General features: G+C 36.0%; 1 protein-coding gene across 3 annotated transcripts in view; it reads left to right on the plus strand.

The window, feature by feature from the left end:
* Window positions 1-9,375: 9,375 nt before the first annotated feature.
* Window positions 9,376-24,953, plus strand: part of Lnk (SH2B adapter-like protein Lnk) — a 51,553-nt gene continuing 35,975 nt past the window's right edge. The window contains exon 1 of one of the 3 annotated variants that reach the window (XM_089086523.1): window positions 9,376-9,502. The gene's annotated coding sequence lies outside the window, so the exon portion shown is untranslated. Of the gene's footprint in view, window positions 9,503-13,892; window positions 13,995-24,953 lie in introns of those variants that run through there. The other 2 variants (XM_089086519.1, XM_089086525.1) reach the window with 2 other exon arrangements.

The following is a 24,953-nucleotide window of genomic DNA, read 5'->3' on the forward strand; positions in this document are numbered from 1 at the left end:
TGGCAATTTTTTTTATGTTTTTCAGTAATTTTGCTTTTATCCTAGATTCACATACAGTGTTTTCTCATAATAAGAAATGTTTTGGTGCTCATTTGTCTTTCTGTTATAAGTTGAAGTGTCAGGGTACCTTGTTTTAAAATTGGACTGTGAAATAGCTATTTCAGAACAAACAGATGTGTAGGTAAGATAGGTTAGGCGTAACAATTAAAAAGAGGTAAACGTCCACTACAAAGAGCATGGGTAGCCCATAATAGTGGAAACCGGAGCTAATGTTGACCAAAAAACCATCAGTGCAATCTAGAGATTGGTTTTCTTTGTATAAGAGTTTGGGTTTCTGTAATAAGAAAAATTAATTTGATCGATGTAAGTGTCTGATCTCATTTTCTGACAGAAAAACAATTACAAAGCCTAAAAAATGTTAAAGAGACGCCAAATGCTGGATGGTACTGGTGTTTTTTTGTGGAGACTAATACCTATTTCTACAGTGGTAAGTTACCCATACTCTTTGTCCCAATCCATCAGGCATTTGCTAAAATCGCTTTGGCTTCCAAGTTAATAAAGTGTTTGCACTTTAATCGTTTGGGTTTTAGGAGATGCAAAAGAGCAGTTTCTTATTAACAATTACGTGTCTTGCTGTACGGCTGTTTTTGGCAATTTTAAACCTGGTAAAGGACATAGGTGTGAACCCTAGGTTAAGCTTCAAGTTATAACCAGTGACTTAGGGATAAAGTAGTATTTTGGCGTCACTTATGCTCAGTTTAGACACAACCGGTAGGACTACGACTCCATCCAGGATTGTGATTTTTCTTCCTTTGGGGGATGGATCTAGCTATTGAGAGGCTTACTGAAGTATCGGAAAACTCTTAAGATTACATGCCTAAAAGTTTTTATTCTTTGTAGTTTCTCATATTCTTTTTCTGAAAAGGGGTTTGGATCAATTATTTTTTAATTTGTAATTTTTTTTTTCTTCCGCCTTGGACGTAAGGCCAAGTATATTTGACATTAAAAAAAAAAAGTTAGAAAATTTCTTACCCTTGATATTACATTAAGATTAGAATCGCACCACAGGAATTTTCCAAACACAGCATAAGTTATTATTTCTCGGCATCACTGCCTTATTAGGTCCTGTCAGTTGCTAATTTTTTTCCTTCTTCTTCTATTTCACAGCAGGCTGGCTTTTCAGTTGATACTATTTAGCCCTTTTCCTTTTGCTTCACTCTGTGGGCTACAGAGCTACTGGCTTGGTTGTCTCTTATTTATTAGATATTCTCAGATATCTTTCAGTAGATCTTTCGACTCAAGGAGTTCGAATATAAGATGATAGATATCGATTTCTGTGCTCTGTGTGCAGGTATAGTCGGCTAGGCTCTTGGCTGATAGTGAAATGTTGTGCTGTTTGAAGCACTTTAACAGTTTACAATGCAAGGTATGCTGTGCAGACGTCAGCATATTACATTCAAATAGGCAGTGATCAATTGTTTCATTATTCATAATACAATACCTGCAAAGAGGGGACAGGGGAACTGTACCACTTGAATTAGGAAACTGATACGAGAATGCAAGAAAATTTAGTCCATTTGTTCCAGAATTTTATGTTAGTTTTCTCTTCTATTGCTTGTGTCATTCCTATTTTTTCGCGCAATATACTATTGTATAGTGAGGGTGAAAAATAAGTAACAGTAATAATAATAGTTATTATGTTTTAGGAAAGAAATCAGGGGGTCAAAGGAAGGTTTCTAAACTCAAGATGAGGGGTTAGGTTTAGACTTTTAAAAATTTATAAACCTAGACCAGATATTTTATTGGGATGGGGAGAAGGTTGACCGCATAAATTGTTATAATGGTGTTGCTCTGTTTCAATATAATGGCTGAAATACAAAAGCGAATTGAGCTGAGTATCATCAAACTCTTAATAACCCAATGCGCAAGAATCATAAGAGAACACTGCCTAAAAAAAACAAAGGGAGCAGATTTAATGCCTAAAAAGCCTCTATGAACATGGAAGGTTGCGTAGGTAGGTGTCATCTTAGTTGATGGTCTCTATGCCTCCTCTACTCTTTGCTCATCTGTAGCATTCCATGGAAACCAAATTGAAGATTTAGAGTCTGTATGAGATTGAATAAAGGATTTACAACAACATCTGAAATATCTTTAGGAAGACAGATATTATCTTTTTCAGTTCCTTTGAAAGGAAGCTGTTCTAATTTTAAAAAGTACCAAAACATGTACTGTTACTACTAACAACTCACTGCAACACGAGGCCAACACAACTGCGCACGCCTCTTCATCCAATCAAAACATGTACCTTGGTCACAAACTGTTTCCTTTTAAGCTACTTTTATCGCAGACAAATTACAAGAATAATCATCAAGTAAAGAAACAGAAAGAAACAACAGTATTATTGAGCTTAAAATATCTATTTCAATCTACAAAAATGTGGAATTTTGTATTTTTGGGCATTGAACCAATGGTCTTAGGAGATGGGAGAGGGCTCATTCAAATAGAAATTAAAAGTGTTAGAACCATTTCTAACAGAACAAAAAAATAGAGCGCAACTACCCCCCCCTCTATTGTATGTTGAAAAAATAAAATAAGGACATAGCCTAAATACGCTGTTTATTACAAAAGTTGTTCTCACAATGCAAAAGTATACACAACCAAATATATTGAATTTTACGAAATACTTATATCAGCATCAGCTTTTTGATGTTTCGTCTCCCATATTGGCAAAGAATGATCGAACTTACTTACACTTTTAGCATGCTGCAACTGGTTAAATTAAAAATGGAGTCTTCGTCAAAAAAAAAATAAATCGTGTAAATTGCTGGTTGTATCGCTTCCAGTATTATTTCATGTAACATGAGCTAAATTCGAGGAGTAAAACTTAAAAAAAACGACCCTTTTTAACAAAAAAAAAGAATTTCGTTTCCATCAAGGTCCCGTTTTCTCTCTGCTTAAATTCAAATTTTGTCACAATGCTTCGATGTTTAAAAAGTGGTGGTCCATACTTAAAAACATACCATTTCTACAATAAACGAAAAGCTTTCTGCAATTTAAAACCCCATATTGTACCCATTGTCGAAGAAAATTCCTCCAAAGGAAGGGAAATTGTACAAAATCCCAATCTCATATTCATCAGAACAAATCTTGTAGTAAGTTTAAAACTAGGGTATAACATTTTTCAGGCTTCAAGTACATCTACCCCCCCCCCCAAAAAACAAAAAAAATCACTGAAAACCCTCGAATAGCTCTTGTGACTGTACAGCCATTAGTTTTGCTGGATGAGAGGTCTATAACCATGGTTTATTTTTTATTGACTTCATATATGCTTTGTAACGAATGCACAACTGTGTACCACCGCAGACTTTGAAAATGAATGCATTTAAATTGCAAATAGATATCTAATTGGATGTTTCAAGATTTCTCCTCGAAAGCATTTTGGCGCTCTATGATTCAGAATTTTTTTTTTTTTTTGGGGGGGGGGGAAGCGGTAAAAATGGATTCCCTGCTTTGGCGTGATCTCTTTGACTAATCATAAAGAACGTTGGAACCTTAAATTTACATTTGAATGAATCCTCTTCCAATACTATAAGACAACTAGTCTGATACGGCTATCCATGGAAAAAGAAAAGCAAACAAATAGACAGGCAATTATTACCGATTTTCTTGGGTATATTGGTTTTCTTAAGTTTTTTTTTATTATTATTTATTTATAGATAGCAGCTCTGAGCTTCTTTTTAAGGGTTTTCTGATATTTTGCGTTTTCTACCCCAATTTTCGTTAGGACCATGTCCTTTTTTGGGGTGTTTTCGTTAGGACCATGTCCTTTTTTGGGGTTTTTACCAAGACTATATCCTTTTATTGAAAAGGGGTTTTTGTATTTATTAATCAATAAGTTAATTTCATTAATTAGTTTAATCTTTAGTTGCTTGTTTCTGCATCACTATAATGCTTGACCTCATGCTGCGGTGAGAATAAAGACACAACTGGACGATTTCCGTTTAAAGTTACCTGAACATTCAAATAAATCTTGAACATTCTTTTCAAGGGTTTTCTGATATTTCGCGTTTTCTACCCAATTTTCGGTAGGACTATGTCAATTTTTTGGGGTGTATGTATTTTTTTTTTTTATCTTAGCCCAATCAAATGTAGTTTTTACCAAGACCACATCCCTTTTTTGAAAAGGGTTTTTTCATTAATATTAATTAGTTAGTTTCGTTTTCCTCATGCTGCGTCGAGAATAAAGACACAACTGGACAATTTCTATTTAGAGTTACTTGAACATTCACCATTCAGCCCTTACTTACCACCTCCCTCAACATTTTTTGGAAGCTACACTTCAATATTCTTAGCCATTTTGGATACCAATAGTCGAAGATACCCTCTTTTTCAGTAGTAAATACCATATGTAAGTATTGGGTGGTTTACATAACTTACAGCCAATACCCCAAGGGATATGGGGGTCTTTTCATCCCCAGAGGCTTAGTTATCGGGCCTTTCAACTATTTTAAACTGATTGGCTACCTCAAATTAGTATCATATGTCTTAGAGAATCATGAACACAGGGGGTGGGGGCCTGGTGCTCTCCAGTCACTTTTAACTCTCGAAAAGGACACAACAACTTTTAGCATCCAGGCGAATGAGCCCCCTTCCAAGTTTCTATAACTTCTTCCATGCAAAGCACTGTGTTAAATTAACCTCTCAGCACTATGTTCACTAGCTGTCAATCATGACCAAATGTAGCCAGTCCACTATTTTACTATTTATATATATTCTTAGCTTTGTATTGATGGATCTTCTGACGCTGATATCCAGCAGAGAAAACTAAAAGCTTAGACTATCTTTGCCTCTTTTTAGTATCCCTTAATGAAGTACCTCGAAATCAATGTCTGAACTGAGTTTCAAATCTACATTGCTCTAGTCTGCACCATTAACCTTTACGGTTGGGATACATTGTCGGTAAGGCTACAGCATAAAAATGGGCTGAAAGTGTACGAGCACACTTGCCTCCAAAGAAGTCTCAGCATACAGCTACGTGACCGTATTTCCAATGCGGATTTACATTAAACGTGCAATATTCAAATAGGTGTTACGCTCACTATTAATGCACTCACCGTTTATAACGATTGAACAACGTGGAGTTGAATCCATCAGACTACCTGCCTAGCCGATTACTTCTAGCCAAGCCTCTTGACTCCTGCAAGAAAAGAGTAAGAGGATATCAAAAGTATCGGTGGAATCTGGATAACTCAGACCTTAAACCTAGGGGATTCAAGGGAGGGGGGTTGTGCCCTCTAATAGCTTTTAACTCTTAAATAAGACACAGCATCCAGTTTAACTCTTAAAAAAGACAATTTTTAGCATCCAGTCGAACGAGCCCCTTCCCAAGTTTCTACAACTTCTTCCATTCAAAGCACCTTAGTGAAAAAAAATAATATATTTTCAATATATTATTTCAAGTTATTTCAATATAGTAAAATAACAATAATAATATTGTTTTTCCATTTACAGTTGCTTTTCCAAATGTGTATTTGTTGTTCTCTTGTTCCTGATAGCTTTTTGTGTGGAACTGTCACTTCCGTTCTTAAACGAGGTAAGAATCCTTTGGACTGTTCTTCTTACACGCCAATGGTGGTAGCTTGTAATCTTAGTAAAATTTTTGAATATATCCTACTTCCTTTCATCAATTTTAATGCTAATTTTGGGGAGAATCAGCTCGGTTTTCGGTCTGGCATCGGTTGCCAGCACGCTCACCGTGCTCTGGCTTGCCTTCTTAAAGATGCTTCTGGTAAAGAAAATATAGTCTTCATATTTGTGCTCTCGATCTTTCTAAGGCTTTCGACAGTATTTTACATAGTCAGGCTCTTTATTCTCTTCATAGTCACGGCATTACCCTTTCACTTATTTTTCTTCTTAAGTTTTGGTATAGTAAATCTTATCTTCGATTTAAAACTAATGGTGTTCTTTCTTCTTTTATTGTCCCTGTTCGTCGGGGTGTGCGCCAAGGAGGAGTTTTATCTCCAAGTATTTTTAAATTTCGTATTTCTAGTATCCTTGAAATGATTTCTTCTATGTTTTTTTGGGGGGGTTAATTGATATTTCTTACCTTGCTTATGCTGATGACATTCTTCTAATTAGCCGGTCTAAATTTAGACTATCGCAGATGGTTCATAAAGTTTCTTATTTTTTTACTAAAACCGGTCTTTCGCTTAACGTTGGTAAAGTGAGTATCTTTCTTTTAATTTTTCATCCCCTCCTAAACCTCGAAGTTCTAAAAATTTTTCATCCCTAATGTTGACTCGATGCGGTGGTTGGGTATTACACTTACCAAAAAATTTAAAACTTTTCGGGAGTGTGCTGTCCGGGATGCCAAAGCAAAGATCCAGTTTGGTTACTCAAAAATTGTAGCCAATCGAGGCAAATATAATCGCATTGCCCTGGGTAAACTCCATTCAACTTTTTCTGATCATTCTGTTCTTTACCTTTCAGAGCTCTATCCTATTTTTAAGGAATAGGGCCTAAGGATTTTAGTGATATTCGAGTGGCCTATTTCCGTTTTTGTAAATATCTTCTCTATCTTCTTCTTCGGTATAGGAATCGAAAAATAATAAATAAGGTTTACCTTCCTAATATTACTGAGAAGCTGACTGGTTTGCACGAAAGACTTTCGGGAACAGCGTATAGGCATTTGTCACCTCACCATGGTTTGATTTGTTTGTTTTATTAATTTTTATTTATTTAATGTTTATTGTTGTTTAATTGTTAATTTATCGTACTCCACTATTTATCTTGTGATGTAAGTGGGTTATAAATAAATATATATTTACTATATGCTTAGTCGGCGCTATTGCGTCGTCTATAAAATTGGATAAAACTGAACGCAAAAATTACCGCAGAATAAGCCTTAAGACTTTTCAGTCAAAATATTTATAACCATGCCCTTGATTTGTTTCAAAGGGGCAAAGGAGAAGAGAACTTCAAAAAGTTGAGCGAGCTTTCGACAAGGTAGAGGATGTGATGATAATATTTTTGCACTTTGCCTCAATATCCTGCAGTTTCAAAAGTCAAATTGCCTTTGATATTCTGAAATTTCATTGGTGCCTTTAACTCTGTGACTCACCAGAAACTTTATGAATCCTAGAGAATGACAGAATACTGCTCAAGTTAACTAAATTGATGAAGGCAGACTATGACGCGGAAGCGAGCCGACTTAAGAGTCTATGACAAAAAACTGCCGAATACCTGGTTGACTATGGAGTAAGACAATAGTGCAACCTCTCCGGTTTTTTTTCAATTTCTGAGTCTACTGGCTGCTTAAAAATGCATTGTGGTCCTATTCAAATTCAGGTTAAACATAATCGACCACTGACTCACTTTATTAAACGGATGATGTTGGCCTCGTTGCAGACTATGAATGGGCCCAAAACATGCGTGACGGCATGATGGCCGGGGTGGACCTGATTGGCTCAAAATCCAACACGGAAAAATAAAATTCATGGCTATTAGCCACTCAGTACTATGTTCACTAGCTGTCAATCACGACCAAATGTAGTAAGTCCACTATTTTACTATTTATATATATTCCTAGCTTTGTATTGATGGATCTTCCGATGCTGATATCCAGCGGAGAAAACTAAAAGCGTAGACTATATTTGCCTCTTTTTAGGATCCCTTGTTGAATTACCTCGAAGTGAGTGTCTGAACAAAACTTTGAATCTATATTGCTCTAGTGTGTACCATTAAGCTTTACGATTGGGAAACATTGTTGGTAAGGCTATAGCATAAAAATGGACTGAAAGTTTACGAGCACACTTGCCTCCAAAGAAGTTTCAGCATACAGCTTCGTGACCGTATTTCCAATACAGGTTTATATTAAATGTGCAATATTTAAACAACTGTTATGCTCACTTTTAACGCATTCACCGTTTAAAACGGTTGAAATATGTGGTCACCAGACTACCTGCCTCGCCGATTATTTCTAGCCAAGCCTCTTAGCTCCTGCAAGAGAAGAGTAGGAGGATATCGGAAGTATTGATGGAATCTGTGCAACCCAGACCTTGAGCCTAGGAGGTCCTAAATGTGCCATCACAGATGGTTAAGCTAATGGCTCGTATTTGCAGAGCAGCTGGTAGAAGACTACTCAGCTTGGTCCAGAGAGATCTCCATGATTTTGAGAGAAGCTAGAAATACCTTGATTTCTGCCATAAGTAGGTAAGTAACATTTTCTTCGACGACTTTAGCGGTTTTAAGCCTCATAATCTGGAGGGGGTGGGTCAAGATATATCACAAGAGTTTAAAGTAAAAGAAATTTATTGTCAGGAAAACAGGGGGGCAGCTGCTCCTGCCGAAGCCTAAAACTGTCACTGCTTTGATATGGCCTAAAATTTCACCTTAATACCCTTAGTCGTGTCTGAAATCTCGCAAATACCCCCTTTGACCGGCTGAAAAGACATAGTATCTTCTTTATTTAGTTTTATATCCAATCAGGATTCCTTGATGGTTTCACCTTAATACCTCTAGCTTTTGAAACCCAAGATCAAACATACCCCCTTTCTCAGTAATAAAAACCTACATCTAAGGAATGATCTACTTACGAAATTTACCGGCCTCGCCCCGGAGGCTGTGAGAGGGGGGGGTATGTCATCCCAAAAGTCATGGCTATTGAACCTTTTGAATGAAATGACATTCTCAAAATTTTGATCTGATGCTTTTTTATGTCAACTAAGAAATGTGTTACAGAAGGGACGGTTGGCTTACAACCACTGTTGGCTCAAAAAAGGGCAGTAGAACTTATAATTCTAATCGAATGGCCACCATCTAGGGTCTATACGACAACTCCTTCATTGCTAACTGACCTAGGGATAAAATACGGTTCATGTCGCTCTTTACCTAGGCAGTGCTATTGAATCGCCTATGAAAGAAACTCCTGCATTATTTAGAATATCTTTCGCTTTTGATGTTTGTTCATAAGAAAGAACTTCTAAATTATCTGTAATCGATTTAGTTGTTGAATTTGTAGTTGGATTTCTTCTTCATAATTATTTCCAATGTAGGCATGTTGGAGAGTGATTTTTACTTAGTGAGTATAGTAAAAAAAATACAAGGTTATGCAGACCATAAGAACAAGAGATTGAACAGCAATACAATTTGAATTGTCGAAAAAATCCTTCTACTTGTCAGATTACACTGTCAGATTTTCTTTTGAGAGTCAATTTGACCAGCAATCATTGATTACACACCTTGCTTATAAAAAAAAAAAAAAAAAAAAAAATCGGAATAAAAACCTGACGGAACGACTGTTTTGCGTGAACCAGGGGCTACGCAACAACGCAAACCAGGGGCTAGACGGTAGGGAGGATCGACATCGACTGTCTTTCAAAGAAATAACAGAAAAAATGCAGTTTTTTAAATACGCGCCTAGTTAATTTTCAAAAGGCCCTGCGTCCAGTATAAGATTCTTTTTATAAAGAAAAATAAACTAGCCTATGTTCAAAATTTAAAGGTAAGTTATAAATTTAGCTTCCATAAGAGTTTAAGGTAAATTTAGAGCCTTTTCCATTAGGCTATATTGGCATTGTTAGGCAGAAGGTAGAGACATCACTGTAGGCTATAAATGTATTTTTATGGTCCTTCCAATTATATATGACTTGCAAATTTTTTTTTGGTAAATATCTACCAGATCATATTATTGAGTTAGGAATAAAGTGAATACACCATTCGATGCCTTTTTTTATGCTGATTACAAATATAATAATCATTTCTATCAAAAATGAATTTCAGCCCCCCCCCCCATATATATAGGCTACCTAACCTTACCCTGAATTGGCATATATAGGGGGGGGCTGAAATTCATTTCCGATAGAAATGATTATTATATTTGTAATCAGCATAAAAAAAGGCATTGAATGGTGTATTCACTTTAGTCCTAGACTAACTCAATAATATGATTTGATAGATATTTACCTTTTTCTAGCTTCTGCAGGAACCCTTAAAAGTGACATTTGTTTAATTATGCTGGAAAATGGATAGCCTGCAAACATTCTTGAAACTACTTAAAATAAATAGCTTCTCTTGGTAACAGTAGCCTGCAGTTTGGATAGGCTACAGCCCCTCCAAAGAAAACTTCTTACTAATGCAATTGGTTCACAACAGCCTAGCTATCAAATAAAGCCAATTCTAAATATATATATACCTTAAATTAGGCTACCTTAGATCATACTTGCTAGTCTAGCAATAGGCCTAGGAGGGTAAATCTAGCAATAGGGGGGTAAATTTTATTTCTGATGTAAATGAGAGGTAAGTTGAAACTTCCCCCCACCCCCCGAATGTGCAAATATATACCCTGAATTGGTATATATAGGGGTGGAGGCATGGGCGCCCATATGGGGGGGGCAGGGAGGGGGGGGGCTCTTGCCCCCCCTGGCTGAATGATGCTGCCTTATTTTTATATTTTTGTTCTGGGATTTCTATTATATAGCATTAAAAGTAGCAATTAGACAAAGTTTGCCCCCCCCCCTGGAATTCAGCTTATGGGCACCCATGGGTGGAGGTACAATTCATTTCTGACAAAAATGATTGTTATATTTGGAAAGAGCATAAAAAAGGCATCAAGTTGTATGTTTGCTTTATTCATAAGTCAATAATATGAATAACAAAAAATTTACCCATTATTTATCTATCTAAAGGAGATGGGAACCCAATTTAGGGTGTAGAGTAAATACTCTCAAGGGCATTCTTATGCCCTAGCAATAGTGCAATAAGCTTGATAAAGCTTACTGCATTTTGGAATTAATAAACAAAGAAAGTTTTGTATATATATATACAGCATCATGCCCTACCAGGAGTCAGTTTGCCTTGGTTTTTGCTCATATTTTGTCAAGCTAAAAATGCAAGTCTATTTTTTTATTCTTTTTCTTAATTTTTAAAATATAATCCTAGTTAAGGGGTAAGATTCTAATTTTGCTTGAGTCTATAATGATCATCCTGTGTCTATTCCGTTGGTTGTACACTATAAGGTCTTATCCTATTAGGAATTTTGCTTGCTTTTCTTTCATAATAATGAAACTTAACTTATAGCTTAAACCTGTATGGGAATTTAGTCAAGATACCAGAATTTGTGAATTAAAAATATTGATCTTTTAATAAATCAACAAATAATTCTAAATGAATTACAAATAAATAGCTTAAATTGAATAGTAAAATTAATGGTATTTTGTAAAAATATTAGTAAAATAGTAACCATTCTTTTTTTTATAGTAAAACACTTGGTTTTTCTATACTTGTATAGAATCACATTTTTGTACCACTCATTGTTTAAAATATGATCAGTCTAGTGGCTGGCATTTACCCCCCCCCCCAGAAAATACCCCCATGGAAAAAAGTCTTTCTATTTGAGAATTTTATTTGAGTTTTATTTTATCTCTGCTATTCTGGTATCTGCCCCCCCCCCCAGAAAATTTTTGGCAGGTGCCCTTGCTGAGGACTTGAACAAATCCACACTAGCCTAGGGATAAGCTTAGATTCTGACTTTGGGTGCAGTTCTAGATTAATATATATATATATATATATATATATATATATATATATACATATATATATATATATATATATATATATATATATATATATATATATATATATATATATATATATATATATATATATATATATATATATCAATTCAGGGTGTATATTTGACATTTGGGGGGGGGGGGGGTTGGTAAAGATCAAACTTACATCTGTAGTCAGAATTGCATCCTGAATCCAAATTTAAAATTTTTTTTCATCAGAAATGAACTTTACTCCTCCCCCTAATTTGCAAATATAGGCCTATACCCTGAATTGGTATATAGGAGTAGGGCTAAAGTTCATTTCCAACACTAATGTATATTAAATTTGGATTCAGGATACAAATTTAACATTTTAATATGGATTCAGATCTTTCTTTTTGACATCCTCCCACCCCAACTACAGACAGCATGCTTTCTATTTAGCCCTAGATGGTTGACCAAAGAGGACAATCTTCAGCATTCTGTCATCCTTCATCTACAGAATGCACCCTAGCCATCTCAACCTTTCTCTCTAAAGGAGAGTTGAACCAAACTTTTCATACAGCATACTGTTTGAAATATGGTCAGTCAGCCAGGTACCCAAAACAATCTGTAGGCATTTTCTAATTCAAATTCATTTAATTCAAAAACAAGACATAGCTCTTGTGGGCAAAGCCCAAATATGATGTCTCTTAGTCATAATTAGAAAAATAAAGTTGTCTGATAAAACTTTGTCAGGATAAATACACTAAAGGATAAAAACACTTGAGATTGAGAATAAAATTGTCTGATAAAACTCTGTCAGGATAAAATAAACTAAAGAATAAAAAAACTAGAGATCATTGTAATATTTCACAAAGCTTTTACTGTAGTGCATGGTGTTACAGGGGGCTGGGGTTAGTTTTGGAACCTTTTCAGCCACTTCCCTGGGGGGACAAAAGGTGGGGGAAGGAATGATCAGTAGATGGTACGTTGAAGGAGGGAGGAGCCAAATCTTTGGCATAATTTTTCTTGGCAGGAAGAAAGGGATTCAAGTTTAAATTCTTTGAGGTAAAAGGAGCAAGATAAGGGGAACCACCATAAATGATTTGCAGTGATCTCTTCTGAACTTGTTCTATTTTATCAGTTTCATCCTGGGTAAGGGCAAAGTGCCAAACTGGACAAGCACATTCAACTAAGGGGCAGATGAAAGTGTAAAATATTAGTTTCAGCTTGTCCTTAGGAACTCTAAATTTTTCAGTGTTTTTAGCATTTGCATTAGCTTTTTTTTACAATTGTCTTTGTATTCTCCTACCATGAGAGGTCAGAAGAAATCACCACACCAAGTAAAGTTATTTTATGGCTTATTAGCTTGGAAGCAATGGGAGGTTTCAAAAACAGTTGAGTATTCTGAAGAAAAGAAAATGTTGTGACTGAGCATTTGTCTTTATTCACAACCATTTTTAGTTCAGCTGCCTCTGAGGTAACTTGGTCAATGAAACCAGCAGCATTGCTCTTCAAATCCTTAGATACAATTTCTGTTAAGGACAAATCATCAACGTATTTCCACCTGTCCTCCAGCTTGGCAGCAATTTCATTTATCATCAGGAGGAAGCCCAGTGGCCCAATCACAGTTCCTTGTGGAATTCCACAAAAAAAAACTGGTAGAGAAGTAGAAAATTGGTTTTTATACTTCACAGTTTGCTCTCTATTTGTTAAGAAGCTCTTGATGATTTTAATCATAAAGCTGGGTTTATTTTTTTCTGCCATTTTTTCTAAAAGGATTTTGTGATCAACAAGGTCAAATGTTTTTCTGAAATCAATTGCAATTAAATTTATCCATTTTCCAGGTTCATCCAGGTATTTTAAAATAAAATCAATTAAATTAACAAGGTAATGAACTGTCAAACTCTTAGGGATGTTACCAAATTGCTTTCAATCAATTACTTTCAAAAGATATTTTTTCAGCCATGTGGCAACAAAGCTTTCATATATTCTGCTAAAAACTGATGTAACTGTGATTGGCCAGATACCAGAGACATCATTAGCTGCTCCTTTCTTTGGAATTGGGATAATAAACCCTTTCTTCCATTTCTTTGGAAAATATCCTGTTTTTGTTATATTATTGAAAATTATCTGAATGGGAAATGATAATTCTTTAGCAAATGCTTTAATGAGAGCAACTGGAATGTCAAAAGGGGCAATGGAAGTTCTTTTTAACAAAGAGAGTTTACAGATTATAATTGCAATTAAGTTATTGTCTGAAGGAGTAGTTACATCTACTGGAGGATCCTTGGATGGAAGAGGGGGGTAAGACTGCACAATTGAAGCAAAATGGGCATTTAAATCATTTGCAGTTTTCTCTAGAGGCACCTCCTCCTTCATGAAGTCAACTGGTTGAGAACTTTTGACAGTCAGACTTTTTACTTTACTGAAAAACTGCAATGGCTTGGACTCCAAAAGATGGTAAACTTCATTTTCATAGTAATTTGCTTGTGCTTTTTTGATTTTCCATTTTATTTGGTTTGCCAACTCTTTTGCTTGGTTCTCTTGACCTTTTTGTATTAGTTGCAATTTATGTTTTATCAGTTGCTTTATTTTTGAATTTACATATGGTTTATCACTAGAACAGAATTTAGGTGTACGTTTGGGAAAGCACTCAAGAAATTTTGAATTTACCTTATTATGGAATTCTTCTACTTAGGAATCTAAGTCTTTAGCTGAAGAGACTGCAACCCAGTTTTCTCCCGTTATCCAGTCACCAAATTGCAGCAGACCATGATCAGTGATCAGCCTTTAAGTAACTTTGGTTACTGAATATTTTATTTTACTTTTTCCAAGGGGTTCCATTGTAACATATAATTATAATTTCCACCAAGTGGTGCTAGTTTACTTGGATTCTGGTAATATTCCAAAAGCTTTGTCAGGATTACATCCAGAGAAGTATTCCCCTTAGTTGTTGGGAATTTGACTTGAGTTTTAAAACCACACCCTTACCCACAGCACCCTTCTCATAAACTTCAACCCCAAATAACTCCTTCCCGAATTGAAAAAAAATCCCAATACCCAAATCGGTTTAAATTTCCAACTTTCCTACTTACCAATGCTGAGAGCCTGAATTTCGACAAAATTACCGAACTCGAGGGTATCTCTGAAATTCATAAAATTAATATTATTGCTGTGACAGAGGTTCAGTCCCAGAACCCAGATTTCCTAAAAATTAGCAATTATACTCAGTTTATAAAACTTCGCCCTCCCGACCACCCTCTCGGGAAAAAAGGGGGTGGTATATTATTTTTTGTCCGAGATAACCTCCAACCTAAACTCATCCCCACCCCCAACTTATCAGATTATGATGAAATTCTATGGCTGAGCCTTCAACCGAAAGTACTTCCCCGCCCTTTCAATTTAATTGTAACCGCCGTCTTTTATCATTCCCTTAACCAATGTATTGACAAGAAACGCAAATTTATCCAACAATTTCTTATAAGTGCAGACTTTGTGTTATCAAAGTATCCGAACGCTGGTATTTGCTTACTTGGTGATGCGAATGACCTGAGGGTTGACTCTATCTGCACCTCTCTTAATATTAAACAACTGGTTAAAATATCTACAACAAAAGGTAACACCTCTCTGGATGTTATTTGTTCAAACATGAGTAAGTTTTATAACTCCCCGCAAGCACTGCCACCACTAGGAGGCAGTTACCGCTATTGTCTTCTTTTTCTCCCTCCTCAGCCATTGAACATTCCTTTACTACCTCCATTGGGGTTTGCCGTCCCCTCAGTGACGCAGGACTTTTTTCTTTTGGATCATGGCTGACCAGTGAAAGTTGGTCAGACCTTTATAATTCTAATAACCTTGATGGCAAAATTTTGATTTTTCACAAAAAACTAATTGATTCCTATTCATTATGTTTCCCGGAAAAAAAAATCAGAAAGTGCTCCAGTGATAAACCTTACATAAATAATCACATAAAAATATTAATCCGCACGAAAATAAGCTTATTTAAGAGGGGTAATTTAGCTGAAGCAAATAAGTTAAGAAAGGAATTAAAAAGTCAAATTAGAAAAGCTGCCAGAGAATATTATAAAAATAAAATTAAAGACTTGTGCCATGATAAACCAAAGAACTTGTACTCTGAAATTAAAAAAACTTACCAGCAAGAGTAAAGAATAACTAAATTTTAATATAAATGAACCTCCAAAGACCACAGCTAATAACCTCAATAAGTTTTTGGCTTCTATTGTCCAGAGTCTCCCACCACTATCTCACGAATTTCCAGATATTCCTGATCCTTTTTCACTCCCACATATTTCTCCACTTGATGTTGTAAAAAAAATTGAAAAACTAAAACGATCAAGCATTTGCCCTTTAGATATTCCTGGTCCTCTGATTAAAGCTTTCAGTGATTACCTGGCTACGCATAACTCCACCCTGTTTAATTAAAGTACAGAATCTGGATAGTTTCCTCCATATTGAAAACAAGGCTCAATTGCCCCAATCAAAAAGAAAAATCGGAAGCCTGGTTTTGATGTCATTCGTCCTATTACCCTCAACTCGATTTTTTCAAAATTGTATGAAATTTTTCTCGCAGACTGGCTTAAGATGAAAGTCCTCCCCCTCATTGATCTTAGACAGTCTGGCAATCTTAAATCCACATCAACCTCTCATTACCTGATCCATCTTGTTGATACCATGCGTAAATTACTTGAAAAACCTAATACTTGGCTTAATCTAATTTCCGTTGATCTTCAAAAAGCTTTTGATTTGATTAACCACAATTTACTCATAGATAAACTTATAAATGAATTCCACATTGAAACTTTCCTTGTTAAGCTTGTTGCCTCTTTTCTTTCTAATAGATCTCAAGCAGTTAAATATTTAAATTGTTTCTCAGATTATCTCCCCATATTTATTGGCATTCTTCAGGGGAATATTCTAGGCCCTCTCCTTTTTTCACTTATGATTAATAACCTTTCAACCCTTTACGACAATAGATGGAAATTTGTCGATGACTTGACAGTTTTAGAGATATGTCATAAAAACATCTTTAGCAACCCAATGGGCATACTCCAAGATATTGCCTGTGAGGCCTCTTCCCTTGAAATGACTGTTAACCCTTCTAAATCTGCAATAGTCTCAGTAAGTTTCCTTAAATCCCCTCCCCTTTTTCTTACTCCTATTCCTCCTGAAACCTCTGTCACATCTCTTAAACTCCTTGGTGTTACAATTTCTTCTAATTTGAAATGGGATGCCCATATAAATAATATCCTACGACAAGCAAACTCCTCGCTTTCCCTCCTTAAACTTTTAAATAAATTCAGTTGCTCCGAATCACATTTACTACAAGTATACATTTCTTTTGTGCGTCCCATATTAGAGTACGCTTGTCCTGTGTGGCACCCTGGCCTCTCTAATGAAGTAACACGAAAAATTGAAAATGTCCAAAAGAGAGCTCTCAGAATTATTTTTAAAGAGGGCAAGATACCGTATTTGTATTTGTTAAATATTTCAAACCTAGAGACCCTCGAGAGACGAAGAAATAATTTGTGCCTCCGTTTTGCAAAAAATGCCATAACAAACCCTTGGACGGCAAGTATTTTCCCCAAATGTCACTCTCCATCCAGATTACGGCCGCCTCGAGCTGTTTCTGATCCTATCCCTGTTTTGTCCCCCATTCACTGCGTTACTTCGAGATATGAAAAAACTTTTGTCCCCTTTATTACAGGAAAATTGAATAAAATGTCCCAATAGTTTCTTTTTTTTTACTTTCTTATCTTTATCTTATCTTTATCTATAACTGACACAATTAATAGTTTCTAATTTGTACCTAACCAATTTCTTGTGTTGCCATTGTAGCAAGTGTTTCCTAAATTTTTAATTTCATGATCGAACTTATTTTTTACTTCATAAATTTATTTACCTGACCTCAGAATTTTGATCTTTTTATTTGACTTGATTTTTTTTTGTGTTATTGTCTGTTATTTGACTCAGAATGCGAATTCGGCCTTCAAAGGCTAGTGATAGTTCATTTTTGGAATAAATCTTATCTTATCTCTTATCTAAGTGACCTGGCCAGCAATTTGCTATCGATTTCGTTAGCATCTCCTAGCATTACTACTCCAAAATATGGGTGAGTTCTCTGGACGTAATCTATTGATTCCTGTGGCTTCTCCCAAAAAGCTTTTCTTGCTGCAGCTGACTGACCAGGTGAATAACAGAAAATGCACACTGCTACAGCAGAGAGCAGCCTAGGGAGTCGCTTAGGTTGGGCTTTGACAAAAATAATTTCATTATTATGTTCAAGAAAAGGTATATTTAAAAGCTGAGGTTTAAAATCTTTGTACACGAGTGTCATAATTCCTCCTCCTTTTTTCCCAAGAGGATGGTTATCAGACCAAAATTTAATAAAAGAAGAAAAGTTAGGAACCCTCAATAAATTAAGATCTTGCCAATGGACCTTGGAAACACAAATAACAGATGAGCCAAGATGTTTTTCTCTCGAAAACATCTAGTAAATCTTTGTCCATTTTTTGGAGTATCAATGCTTCAGAACCGTATTTCAACACTGTCATCATTATAGCTTCTAATATTCTAATCTTGGTTTGCAGACTTATCTTCCATTTCTTTCAAGCTTTTTTTTAAAACACCCTGAGGCTATTCTACTTCTAACATTTTCACTGCTTTGACCATTTCTATTAATAATACTACCATGGTAAGTGAAGCTGTCCACTTGATCAATCCTTTTGTTACCCAACACCACCTTTTCATCTTCACTTATTCCTAGCCTTAGCAGCTTAGTCCTCTTAACATTAATTTTCAAACCTATTCTAATACCCTGAACTTGCAAAACCTATAAAAGTTTATTCATTTTGCTCACACTTCCATCTAGAATACTTAAATCACCAGTATCATTTAAGTCCAGGAAAGTTTTTCTTCCCCATTTGATTCCATGTTCTCCCATTGCCTTTCCTGTGCTCCTTAAGACAAAGTCCATCAAGAGGATATAACACAACCCTGCTTAACTCCTGATTTAATACAAAACCAGCTGCTAACCTCATTTACTACCTTAAATGCAGCAATGCTATTCTTGTACATGGCACTAATTATTTTATTGTTTTGTCTGGTGTACCATACAAGGATAAGACCTTTGCTAGAGCTGCTCTTCAATCAACAGAATTGATTCCTTGTTCATAATATATAAAACTGAGGACTAAGTGTGTTTGATAGCTTGGGCATTTCTAAATTATTAATTTAAGAGTGAAAATATGGCCAACACATCTTCTACCCTTCCCAAAACTGTACTGTTCTTCTCTTAAAACTATGTTTGCATATGTCTATCTCAGTCAAAAAAGTAATTTTGGATTTATTTTTATAAGCAGATTACCGTTTTGCAGACTATTTCAAATTCCCTTGGGACAGTAAATTGTAGTTGAATATCTATGCAATAATTGAATAGAGATGGGTGCTAGTAACTAGTTTAGACTTGAACTTATTTACTACTTAAATGGATGAATGTGGTATAAATTGAACATATTCATGATTATGATAGAGCTTGTACATTCTGCGCTGCTAAACTTTGTGCAGTCGAATTTTCATGAAGGAGGGGATAATGAAATTATTGCCAAACTTACGGGTGACTTTTTTGATGAAAAGTCTATTATGATAGCTAAAACTGACCATTGGTCTCGAGTGTTCGTGGGCGAACGTGTGACTCGTCGGCAAGGTGATCTAGCTAATTACCGTCACATAAAGGATATAATTGAGACCTTTCAGAAATGCAAGTCTGATGATTTTATTCCTTCTTACGTGATTATTTTGGCTACCAAGGTTTCTGTCATTCCAGTAGTTGCCTATTCAAGCCTCACAACAAGGCTTTTGTACACAGAATTCGAACTCAAGCAAATCTGTGAGAAAGTTGTGTATTATAATCTAAATTTCGCTCCTCTTAGTGACCCCAGGCCCCAGCCAATCACTGATAATCAGGTAGTTATTGTCATTTCAAAAGTTCCATCTCACCTTAATAATCCTGCAAAACGCCGTGAAGTGTTTGACCTTATACCTGGTCATGATTGTATTCATAGCATAAAGCCCTCCAGTGATAAAATGGTAGTGCGGATTGATCAGACTGTTGCTAAGGATTTTTACGATTATGCTCTCTCTATTATGAGCAACTGTGAATTCATAGTATATGAAACAAAATATATAGGTGTTGTGAAAGGTTTATCAAACGCCTTTGACATTAGCATACTAATTTGCTGTAGCAATATTAATAATGCAAAACGGATTTGCAATTCTTTTGGTGCTAATGTGTTTTTTTGAAAATGCAATTTCTAGTGCTGATGCTCTGAAGCTTGGCGTGAAAGTTGGTTATGAGATTTTGCGTGTTCATGAGTTCCAGCGTCCACCGAGGTGCTGTTATAATTGCAAATCGCCTAATCACCTGAAATCCTCTTGTAATAACCCTAAACGTTGCTCCCGCTGTGCAGAAGAGCATGAATCGTCGCGCGATTCCCCGTGCCAGGCTACCCCTAAATGTGCTAATTGTCATGGCAATCATGTTTCATTTTCTCTAAAATGCCGAATCCTTCGTAATGCTGTAGCTAAACGTTCTAGTCAGCTAAGAAAATGACTATTAAAATCGAATTTTCTATATGCTCATTCAACATTAACGGAACGAAGGATAAGGATGATTCTTTGAACCAGAAACTATCTAATTTTGACATTTTGTTTCTACAAGAACATCTTTTGCCTTTGGTGAGTTTGAACTCCCTTCGCAGGAGTAAAGAACACTTGGTTTTCACTAGAAGTGCCCGAAAAACTTCTAGGAGACCTTCAGGCGGGCTGGCCTGCGTATTAAAACATAAACTACTCCCGCTATCCCCTGTGTGTTATCGTGAATGTGATTATTTCATTGCAATTCGTCTTGCTAACCTAGTTCTTATTAACGTATACCTCCCTTGCGACCAAAGATCATTTTCCTCTCTAACAAAGTATACTAAAGCATGTGCATCGCTAAAGACCCTACTTATTAGTGTTGCAAGTAATGGATTGGATTGGATCCTTTTAGGCGATATGAACTGTGATATAAACTCTACCTCAACACTAACTGATTTATTTTTGGATTCGCTACCTAATGGCTATTGGGTTTTTGATAAAGATGCATCCCATTCATACATACATAATAGTAGTTTATTGTCTGATATTGATCACTGTGTTGTTTCTTCTGTTGTTTCTATTAGTGATATTCACATTGACCAGGATGAACGTGATTATGACCATCTGCCCCTTTCAGCCACTGTCACCATCAATACGACTCGGGCTGAACAGAACTTATGTACTAATTACAAAAAGTGAATAACCGAAAGAGACTGGAATAAAGTGGACTGGCCTCTATATCTATCAACCCTTGCTCTTCTTTTGTCTACGATTAAAGTTCCATTATATTTACTCTGTACCAGTGTTATATCCCCACAAGCTGGAGTTCAGCTGAATATATATTACAGCCAGATTGTTTCCTGCCTGAAAAAAGCTGGAGAAGTGGCTGTCCCGCTTTGTTGTTTTAAGCTTAAGACTAGAGGCTCAATATGGAAATCTGACCCTGATTTAAAAATTGTGAAAAATCGTGCAAAATTGTGGCTTAAAATTTGGGTAGCGTGCGACCGCCCTTTAAGGGGTCACCTTTTTTACATTAACCAGAAAACGAAGTTGGAGTTTAAACGTTATCTTCGCAAAGTGAGGTACAATGGTGTAGAATTTCCGAAGACCTCTAGTCAATGGAAACAAGTGATTAATGTTGCGAAATTTGATTCACCTCCTAATGCCGATCGGATCCCTAATGCCTTTTAAATTAATCATTATAATAAGATTTTCAATATTATGAATTATGCAGTTCACTCTCAGTTTGTTAGCCTCTGTTCTTATGTACTACCAGCGAGAATTTACCAAGGTCATGTGTCTCCCGTTTCCGCTGACCGTGTGATTCGTAGTGCTAAGCATTTAAAATCTAAATCATTGGATATTGGTGGTATTAGTGTTTTTCACCTTCATATTGATTCGAAACAATTGATTTATCATTTGCAGTTATTATTTCAAATTTGTCTATGTACGTCTATGATGCCTGACTCTTTTTGGTGCGGGAATGTCATTTCGATTCTTAATCGTGGGAAAGATCCAACTAATTGCGCGTCATATAGATATATTACGTTAGCCTGTTCGCTGAGCAAAGTTTTTGAATATGTCCTGCTTCCTGAAATTCTTTCAAATGTTGATTATGTCTCCAATCAATTTGGGTTTAAACCAAATATTGGATGCCAACATGCGCATCGAATTCTTACTTCTTTTTTAATTCAAGCACAAAAAGATGGATCGGAAGTTCATTTATGAGCGTTAGATATTTCAAAAGCTTTTGACTCGGTTTGTCACATCCAACTATGGTATTCTCTTACCCAGCTTGGAGTGAATTCATCTGTTATATGTGTCCTTCGTTTTTGGTATGTAAATTCATATGTTCGACTTCGGTCAGGAGAGATCTTTTTTGGTAATATTCCAATTCGGTTTGGACTTAGGCAGGGAGGGGTTCTGTCACCATACATTTTTAATGCTTGTTTACATCCTGTGCTTTCCCGTATCTTTCCGTCTTGTTTTACGGGTCTAACTAATTTATCTTATATTGCTTATGCAGATGATTTATTACTTATTAGCCGTTCAAAATTCACCCTAGCTAAGTCTACCTAGTTTGTTTCTAAGCTTTTTGAAAAAATTGGCCTCGTGCTTAATGCTGAAAAATTTGAATATTTAGTTTTCAATGCTAAAAACCCAAGTAGTGATTTGAGTTGTAGTTATTTTTCAGTTAAGCTGACTCCTGCGTTGCGTTGGCTCAGGATTAGTATCTGCTCTTCTATTTCAGCTATCCGTGCTAGTGCACTTGCAGATATTAAGAATAAGCTTAAAGCAGGTTATGCTAAAATTGCCCAAATCGCGGCCGACAGTCTCGTAAGGCATTGGCTAAACTCTATTCTACATATTGCGAACATTCCATTCTTTTTCTATCAGGTTTGCGCCCATTTTTTAATAATAGTGATATGCAGGTTATTAGAGTTTTGTATTTCCGTTATTGTAAATATCTTTTGTATTTGCCTCGTTGGTATAGAAACCGTAAGATTATTTGAATGTTTAATGCAACTGATATATTGACGTCATATAATACCCGAATTCTAAGCCACAATTTTGCACGATTTTTCACAATTTTTAAATCAGGGTCAGATTTCCATATTGAGCCTCTAGTCTTAAGCTTAAAACAACAAAGCGGGACAGCCACTTCTCCAGCTTTTTTCAGGCAGGAAACAATCTGGCTGTAATATATATTCAGCTGAACTCCAGCTTGTGGGGATATAACACTGGTACAGAGTAAATTAAATGGAACTTTAATCGTAGACAAAAGAAGAGCAAGGGTTGATAGATATAGAGGCCAGTCCGCTTTATTCCAATCTCTGTCGGCTATCCACTTTTTTTAATTAGTACATAAGTTCCGTTCAGCCCGGGTCGTATTAATGGTGATAGTATCTGAAAGGGGCAGATGGTCTTAATCACGTGTATCCTAGTTAATTTGAATATCGCTAATAGGAACGACAGCAGAAACAACACAATGATCAATATCAGACATTAAACTGCTACTATGTATGTATGAATGGGATGCATCTTTATCCAAAACCCAATAGCCATTAGGTAGCGAATCCAAAAATAAATCAGTTCGTGTTGAGGTAGAGTTTATATCACAGTTCATATCGCCTAAAAGGATCCAATCCATTACTTGCAACACTAATAAGAAGGGTCTTTAGCGATGCACATGCTTTAGTATACTTTGTTAGAGAGGAAAATGATCTTTGGTCGCAAGGGAGGTATACGTTAATAAGAACTAGGTTAGCAAGACGAATTGCAATGAAATAATCACATTCACGATAACACACAGGGGATAGCGGGAGTAGTTTATGTTTTAATACGCAGGCCAGCCCACCTGAAGGTCTCCCAGAAGTCTTTCGGGCACTTCTAGTGAAAACCAAGTGTTCTTTACTCCTGCGAAGGGAGTTCAAACTCACCAAAGGCAAAAGATGTTCTTGTAGAAACAAAATGTCAAAATTAGATAGTTTCTGGTTCAAAGAATCATCCTTATCCTTCGTTCCGTTAATGTTGAATGAGCATATAGAAAATTCGATTTTAATAGTCATTTTCTTAGCTGACTAGAACGTTTAGCTACAGCATTACGAAGGATTCGGCATTTTAGAGAAAATGAAACATGATTGCCATGACAATTAGCACATTTAGGGGTAGCCTGGCACGAGGAATCGCGCGACAATTCATGCTCTTCTGCACAGCGGGAGCAACGTTTAGGGTTATTACAAGACGACTTCAGGTGATTAGGCGATTGGCAATTATAGCAGCACCTCGGTGGACGCTGGAACTCATGAACACGCAAAATCTCATAACCAACTTTCACGCCAAGCTTCTGTGTATCAGCAAGGGACATTGCATTTTCAAAAAACACTTCAGCACCAAAAGAATTGCAAATCCGTTTTGCATTATTAATATTGCCACAGCAAATTAGCATGCTAAAGTCAAAGGCGTTTGATAAACCTTTCACAACACCTTTATATTTTGTTTCATATACTATCAAGTCACAGTTGCTAATAATAGAGGGAGCAGAATCGTAAAAGTCCTTAGCAGCAGTCTGATCAATCCGCACCACCAATTTATCATCGGAGGGCTTTATGCTATGAATACATTCATGACCAGGTATAAGGTCAAACACTTCACGGCGTTTTGCAGGATTATTAAGGTGAGATGGAACTTTTAAAATGACAAGAACTATATGATTATCAGTGATTGGCTTGGGTCACTAAGAGGAGGGAAATCTAGATTATAATACACAACTTTCTCATGGATTTGCTTGAGTTCGAATTCTATGCACAGAAGCCTTGATGCGAGGCTTGAATATGCAACGGCTGGAATGACAGGAACCTCGGTAGGCAAAATAATCACTTGGTAAAAAACGCCAGGTTTGTCTTGGGGCTTATGCCTAGAACACACATAGCTTTTTTGGGCACTGCTTTTAGCAGCTCGGTGGGCAAACGATAGCAGTACAAAAGAATGCCCTTTGTGCAAGATTTTACAAACTAAAAATAATGGACACCATTACCCAAATGCAGTTTATCAATAGTTGCATGATTAATCTCAGCTTATTATTTAGTTCTATTATTATTATTGTCAAGTTCTTTTATTGTTAAACTTTCTATTCTTTTTAAATATTTGTTTCAGTAAAAAAATTAACAAAATTTTTAATTCTTTCATTATTAAATATTTAACTATTATTCATTATTCAGATCTTTTGATTTTCATGCCGAAGAGAAGAAAATGATTGAGGAT

The sequence above is a fragment of the Artemia sp. Qi Xiang Cuo genome, chromosome 3, assembly GCF_049724085.1.
Source record: "Artemia sp. Qi Xiang Cuo chromosome 3, ASM4972408v1, whole genome shotgun sequence".
Lineage (NCBI taxonomy): Eukaryota > Metazoa > Arthropoda > Branchiopoda > Anostraca > Artemiidae > Artemia > Artemia sp. Qi Xiang Cuo.